Raw genomic sequence first — 6,379 nt, 5'->3', positions numbered from 1 at the left:
TTGTTTGTACGTATTGTAAGCATACAGGTTAAAAAGAGGTAAATCATGGTGTTTGCCCGCTATCAATTTTTTTTGCAGGTTGTCTATTCTGACGCAGATTCTTTACTTGTGGATAGGTCCTCCTCATCCGAATATTCTTCATCACTATAAGTATCTTTTGAACCATATGTATCGTCAATAGAGGTTGCTGAATTTCTGCCTTAACCACCCGACTCCATGACGTCTCGTGCTGTAACAACCTATTCCTTTTTCTCTCAATTGGTCACGAGTCTTGTGTTTACATTTTAAATCTTGAAGCTATATTTTAAATATTGCAAGTGATTTTTAAATAGAATCTAGTGTTTTAAAGTTTTTAAAATATTTTAAATGTTTAAAATTATTTTTAAATGTGATACTTTCAATATTAATGAACTAAACATATTTTAAGTAAGCATTTTTATATTGTCAAGCCCTGGAAATAACATAAGTTTAGGAAATTATTTTATTTAAATCATTTTAATTCATTAAGAGTATTATTTAATATTTATTATTTTATTTTATATTAAAAATCTTACTTATTTAAATGAAGTTATTTTTTTAAAAATATTTAACAAAAAATTTAATCATTTATTTAATAATAAAATATTAATATTTTTATAAATTAAAATTAATTTTAAATATTTAATATAATATTTATATTTTAATTATTAATTTGAAGTTAAATCATTTTCGAAGTTAATGCTCAACGTTGAATCTAGATTAGGGCCGTGGGGTAAGGATTAAATAGCCGAAAAGGAAACCTAGTCCACCATTCCACTCTTTCCCTCTAACTCCTCTCTCCCTTCAGCAGCCGACGCCTCTCCTCCCCGATTCCCTCTCCCTCTCGGCTTCCCAGCCACCGCTGCTGCTGCGCCATCACCAGGCCCAGTCGCCGGACCACCTTTCTCCTCCCCTTGCCCCCACTATCTCTTCCCCGCACCCAAGCCGAAGCACGCAGCCTCTCTCTATCTCACGGGTTTCCCATTATCTCCGCCCAGATCCACCGCCGTGCGCCACCGCACCATGCCTCGACGCCACCAGCCCCTTCGCCGGTGCCTTCTGCCGCGCCTAGCTCAGCCTAAGGCCTCCTCTCTCTCTTCCCCGCACTCCCTCCCTCCGTCTCGGGCTTAGCCCCTTTCGGGTGCCAGCGCCGTCGTGCCTCTCCAGCGATGCCGCCCAGGAGCCCGTGGCCCTCCCACTCCCTTGCTCTGTTTTGCAACCCACGGCCTCAGCCACCCCAGCGCCGCCGTGCTCCTCCCGAGCCACCATGAGCCACCACGAGCCTCCCCATGACCACCCCTTCAGATTCCTCTAGCCATGAGCCAAGCCACCTCCAAAACAGCCCAAACAGCCACCATACGCCCAAACAGCCACCATATGCGGCCTTAGCCGCCACCTATGGCCTTTCCACCGCCACCCATGAACTCCCCGCTGTGTCGGCCACCCTCTACAGCCTAGATCTAACCGCCAAATCCTAAATCTAGCCGAGAAACCCTAGATCCTGCCACCCGAATGACCACTGTTTCAAGATCACGGTAGTGACCATGATGGAACGGTCACCGCCCAAGCTAATGGCTTCCGATGCTACGGGGTCTTGCCGGACAGCGAGCAATGCAACTGGTCATCCCAACCCATGGTATAATCTCTCTCCCTATTCTCTCATTAGATTTATTGTAACGTTGGTTGTGGATGAGGTGTGGTATTTGCGGAGTTCATTGTGTAGTGAAGTGATATAAAATGTGTCGTTGTTGTATAAGTGAAGTGATGGGAATAGTTGTGAAGTGTGTTGTGTTGGGTTATGCGAACGGAGTAGCTATGGTGGTTTGTGAGGTTGTGTGTTGTGAAGTGTGTTGTGTCGTGTTATGGACTGTGCTATGTAAAGTGTAGTATGAAGTGAAGGGAGTACACGTAAAGTGTATTCCGTGTGGTGAAGTTGTCGTATGGCTTGTCACGAAGTGTTGAATGTTGCATAGTTGAGAAGTGTGGAGCGTGAGGTGAAGTGTTGGTAACTATGAAACAATGTCTCGGAGTAAATGTGATGTGAGTGTGTGGTCAAAGTGACGGGTGTCATTGTGTAGTAGTAGTGTTATGGCTAGGAGTTTGTGTGAAGTGACAGAGTGGTGTAATAGTGATGTAGAGGGAAAATGAAGGGATGTCATGAAGTGACGGAGAATACATGTGGAGTCGTGCATGTGATGAGTGAGGAGATGGTGCAGAAGTGAAGTGGCGGGATGTCATTTGAAGTGATGGATAACGGTGTAGCTTGGAAATAGTTTTGAGCTACGTGATGTGATGAAAGGTGTAGTTATGAATGTGGTTATGTTGTGTTAAGTGTTGGGATGAATTATAAAGTTGGACGGGTAGCATGAAGAGTCATGTTAGTCAGGTTTAAGTGAAGGTTTAGAGGTGTAACCGGTGCGATATTGGTTCTTCAAATCTCAAAATCGGTATATATTAGTTCGATTCTAAAGTTATATAAGGAAATCTTACATTATATACTTTCACCTAATCAACATATGATTTATTATTTTGTCCTTATATTTAAACAGATACATTGAAAAATTAAGCTAGAAGGATATATAAGAGATTTTATATACGAGCACATGTACGGTTAGTTTTTCATTTAGTTGAATATACAAATATGTTCTCTCTTAACAAGAACGACCCATAATCCCTACTACATATGTACCGGCTTCTCCATCAATGTCAATTTTTTCACCTGTCCTAATTCACGAAATACTTCTCCTACTCTCAGTAAAGCCTCTGTTGCGTTTCCAGTGCCTTTCCAATTAGTGACGTGCTTTAATCAACAGTCCATTTTTTTTATTATGAAGCATCTTGAGAGCTCCAAGGCAACTGATAGAGAATGCACTCTCATTGTATTGGAATGCGACATCCATCAGTCTACCATATTGCTACTTGGTACCCTTCCATGATGATGATTGTTTTGGCAAGGCCGTGCAGTTATACTATTAACTGCCGCTGCGCTATCGAGACATATAACTCGTGGACTATTCCAATGGTCTGGTTACCCTCCATGACAATGGCTATGTGATTGTTATTTGGAATCCATTGTTCTAGAAATACGAACAACTTCCATTTGAATCGATAGAAAACCCTCAATGGTTTTAATGCCCATTTATTGCCCAGCTTAACATTTGGTCACAACGTTGCTAACAATGACTACAAGGTTTTTAGGATTGTGCAATTTAGAGAAAGATATGTGGATGGATTAGAGTCTGAAGTGAAGGTATATAATTTGAGAGCGCAGTCTTGGAAGATGATTAACGATGAATGACCTATTAAATGCTTCAACATTATTTCAGATTCAGTATTCTTAAATGGTTTTTTGCACTAGTTTGTTGATCATTTTGATCTAGAACATAATTAGAAGGTCCTTATAGGTTTTGATCTCACTACTGACAAGTTTTAGGAGTATACAATTCCTACTCAACAAGATAATGAGTCAAACCTCAGTTTGAAGATTTTGGGAGATTGACTATGTTTTTGTGAGAATGTTTATAAGATGCTTAACCATTTTTGGGTGATGAAAGAGTATAGGATAGAGAGCTCCTGGACTCGGCTTTATACCATATCACTAGGAGTTGTGGAGCCTTGGATGATTGAGCGTTGCATGCGTTTAGGGCTTTCAAAAAACGGCGAGAAGGTCCTGTTGTAGCTTGACGATAAGAAGCCCTTCTGGTATGACATGAAAGAGAAGAGAGTTGAGAAAGTTAGGATTTTGCGGCTGCCCTATTGGTTTGAGACAACCATTTGTGTGGGAAGCCTTGTTCTACTCAATGGTGATAGTTTGATTGATCCTGCATGGGCAGAAGAAGAGGAATTACTAGAGGAAGAGGGAAAGGTGATTCCAAGTTTTAATTGATTTCATGTGCTTCTTAATTTTGCTTTAGTTCTTTTCTGCTAATTGGAATTTGTCTCTGTCGGTCTATATATATTTTGTGCAAGAATTATTGTCCACCAACACCAAAGGGTCTTCATTTGTTGGTTGAAGCAAGCAACTGAGCTAGGTAAACGGGCAATTGTCGAACTTGCTCTCTCTCTCTCTCTCTCTCTCTAAAGTTACCTACGGGAATAAATATACTTGGCTTCAAGATTCTTATGCCGGTGAATTTCCATCTATATAGATGATTGTGTTGAATTGCCAAAAATTGTTATGTGTCGCATAAACATTCTCACAAACACACAGCCAATATGCCAAAACCTCCAAATCGAGGCTCGACTCACTATCTTGTTGAATAAGAATTGTATACTCTTAAAACTTTTCAGTAGTGAGATCAAAATTTATAAGAATCTCCTGGTTATGTTATAGAACAGAACGACCAACAAACCAGTGCAAAACACCGTTTAAGGATGTTGAATCTGAAATAATGCTGAGGAATTTAGTAGGCCATTCATCGTTAATCCTCTTTCAAGAATGCGCTCTCAAACTATATATTTTCACTTTAGACGCCAATTCATTCACAAGTTTTTCTTTAAATTTCACTATTCTGAAAATCTTAGTCATCATTAAGAACTTCGTGATCGAATGCTAATCTGGGCGAAAAATGTGAATTAGAACCATAAAGATTTTCTATCGATTCAAATAGAAGTTGTTTGTATTTTCGGATCAATGAATTCCAAATGTTAATTACATAGTCACTGTTATGGAGAGTAACTATGCCATTGGAATAGCTCACGAGTTGTATTTTTCGATGGCGCAGCTGTAGTGGATAGTATAATTGCACAGTTGTGCCAAAACGGTCGTCATTGTGGAAGGGTACCAATTCACAATCTGACCGAGCGATGTCGCATTCCAATGCAATGAGAGCGCGTTCCCTATCGGTCGCCTTGGAGCTCTCGAGATGCTTAGTAATAAAATATGGACTATTGATCAGAGCACGGTAATGACCGGAAAGACACTGAAAACGTAACAGAGGTTTCATTGGGAGCGTGAGAAGTATTTCGTGGATTATGTGAGATGGAAACTTGGCATTGATGGAGAAACCTGTATGTACGAACCCCATGGGTCATTCCCCCGTTAAGAGAGAACATATTGCATATGTTCAGTTATTCTTTTCATACGAACTGAACTTTTACACACAGTTTGTACAGTATTTATACAAGGTGGTGAAGTAAATAACTAAAGAGGGTAACTAAGTAACTAATTATATTAGTTTCAACATGCCAGCTCATATTATACATCTGTGATAGCATATTCAGCAAACTCCGAAGGGAAAATGTTATAATTTGATATTACCGCTCAAAGTTATAATTTGAATATTTTAGTTTTTTTATTTTACTTAATAATTAAAAAAATGATTATTAATATAATTATATATTTTTATAATGATTAAGAATGTTAAAAAAATATTTATAAAAAAACAAAATACACATTTCTGTTAGCTGTACGCCTAGCGGTAAATGTTGGGTGGCCTGCTAGCACCACCCAACTCAAAGACTAGCCGTACATGTGTCATGTGCTCCTATGTAAAATCTATTTGTAGGCTTTTATTTTTTAAGCACCCAATACATTATTGATATGAAATCTTTTAGCGTGGGTTATGCTAAAAACTGATAAGTATTTTATTTTTTAAGTTATAATGAGTCATACTATAAGTAGAGTGCTAACACATGCTCCGATGTATATAAAATTGATTTGTAAGACTTATTTTTTAAGCATCCAATATATCACTTATGTGAAATCGTGAAAAATTCTGGAGACTACTTGCGCACAAGCCAAAAACGCATGGCTTCATTAATTTTCCATTAAGTGCCCCTTCACACCATAAAACTCTCCTGTCTTTCATGCAGAAACACATTCTCTCCTATTCTCTCATCTTTCCTGCTGAAACACATTGCCGTGGCCCATCCCCCCCACCTTCACATGTCACTCCCTCAGTTCCCTCACGCCCTTTTCCATTCAACACCCACTCAAGTCATTCCTTTAGGAATTCATGGCCACCAAATCCCACCACCAACATTATCCAGAAGATTGTTCATTCCATTAGTTTCTGGAATCTGGGGCACTTTGACCGGCAATAACAATGCACGTGAAGCCGGTGTTGCCATTCGATGAGGAATACTGCTTTTTCGGCACGTATATATTATGCTTCTTCAACTTATATAACACATACTAGTTCTAACTTCCGTTTTGTTGATGATTTTGTAAGCATTTTCAGTGTGTAATGTGGACATTTTTTTCCCCCCCTCAAAGGTGATGTTCAGGGTTCTTTACTGGAATTCGACGGGGCAATTGAGTTACAGGGATACTTGATAGCCAATAGTTGTAATGTGAATATATTGCTTTTTTAATTGGATTGTATCATTTATATGAAATTGGTGGTGTTTTTTGTCAGAT

Source organism: Juglans microcarpa x Juglans regia, chromosome 4S (assembly GCF_004785595.1).
Source record: "Juglans microcarpa x Juglans regia isolate MS1-56 chromosome 4S, Jm3101_v1.0, whole genome shotgun sequence".
Classification (NCBI taxonomy): Eukaryota; Viridiplantae; Streptophyta; class Magnoliopsida; order Fagales; family Juglandaceae; genus Juglans; species Juglans microcarpa x Juglans regia.
The sequence above is the reverse complement of the archived record's forward strand: the minus strand, read 5'-3'. Positions refer to the sequence as shown.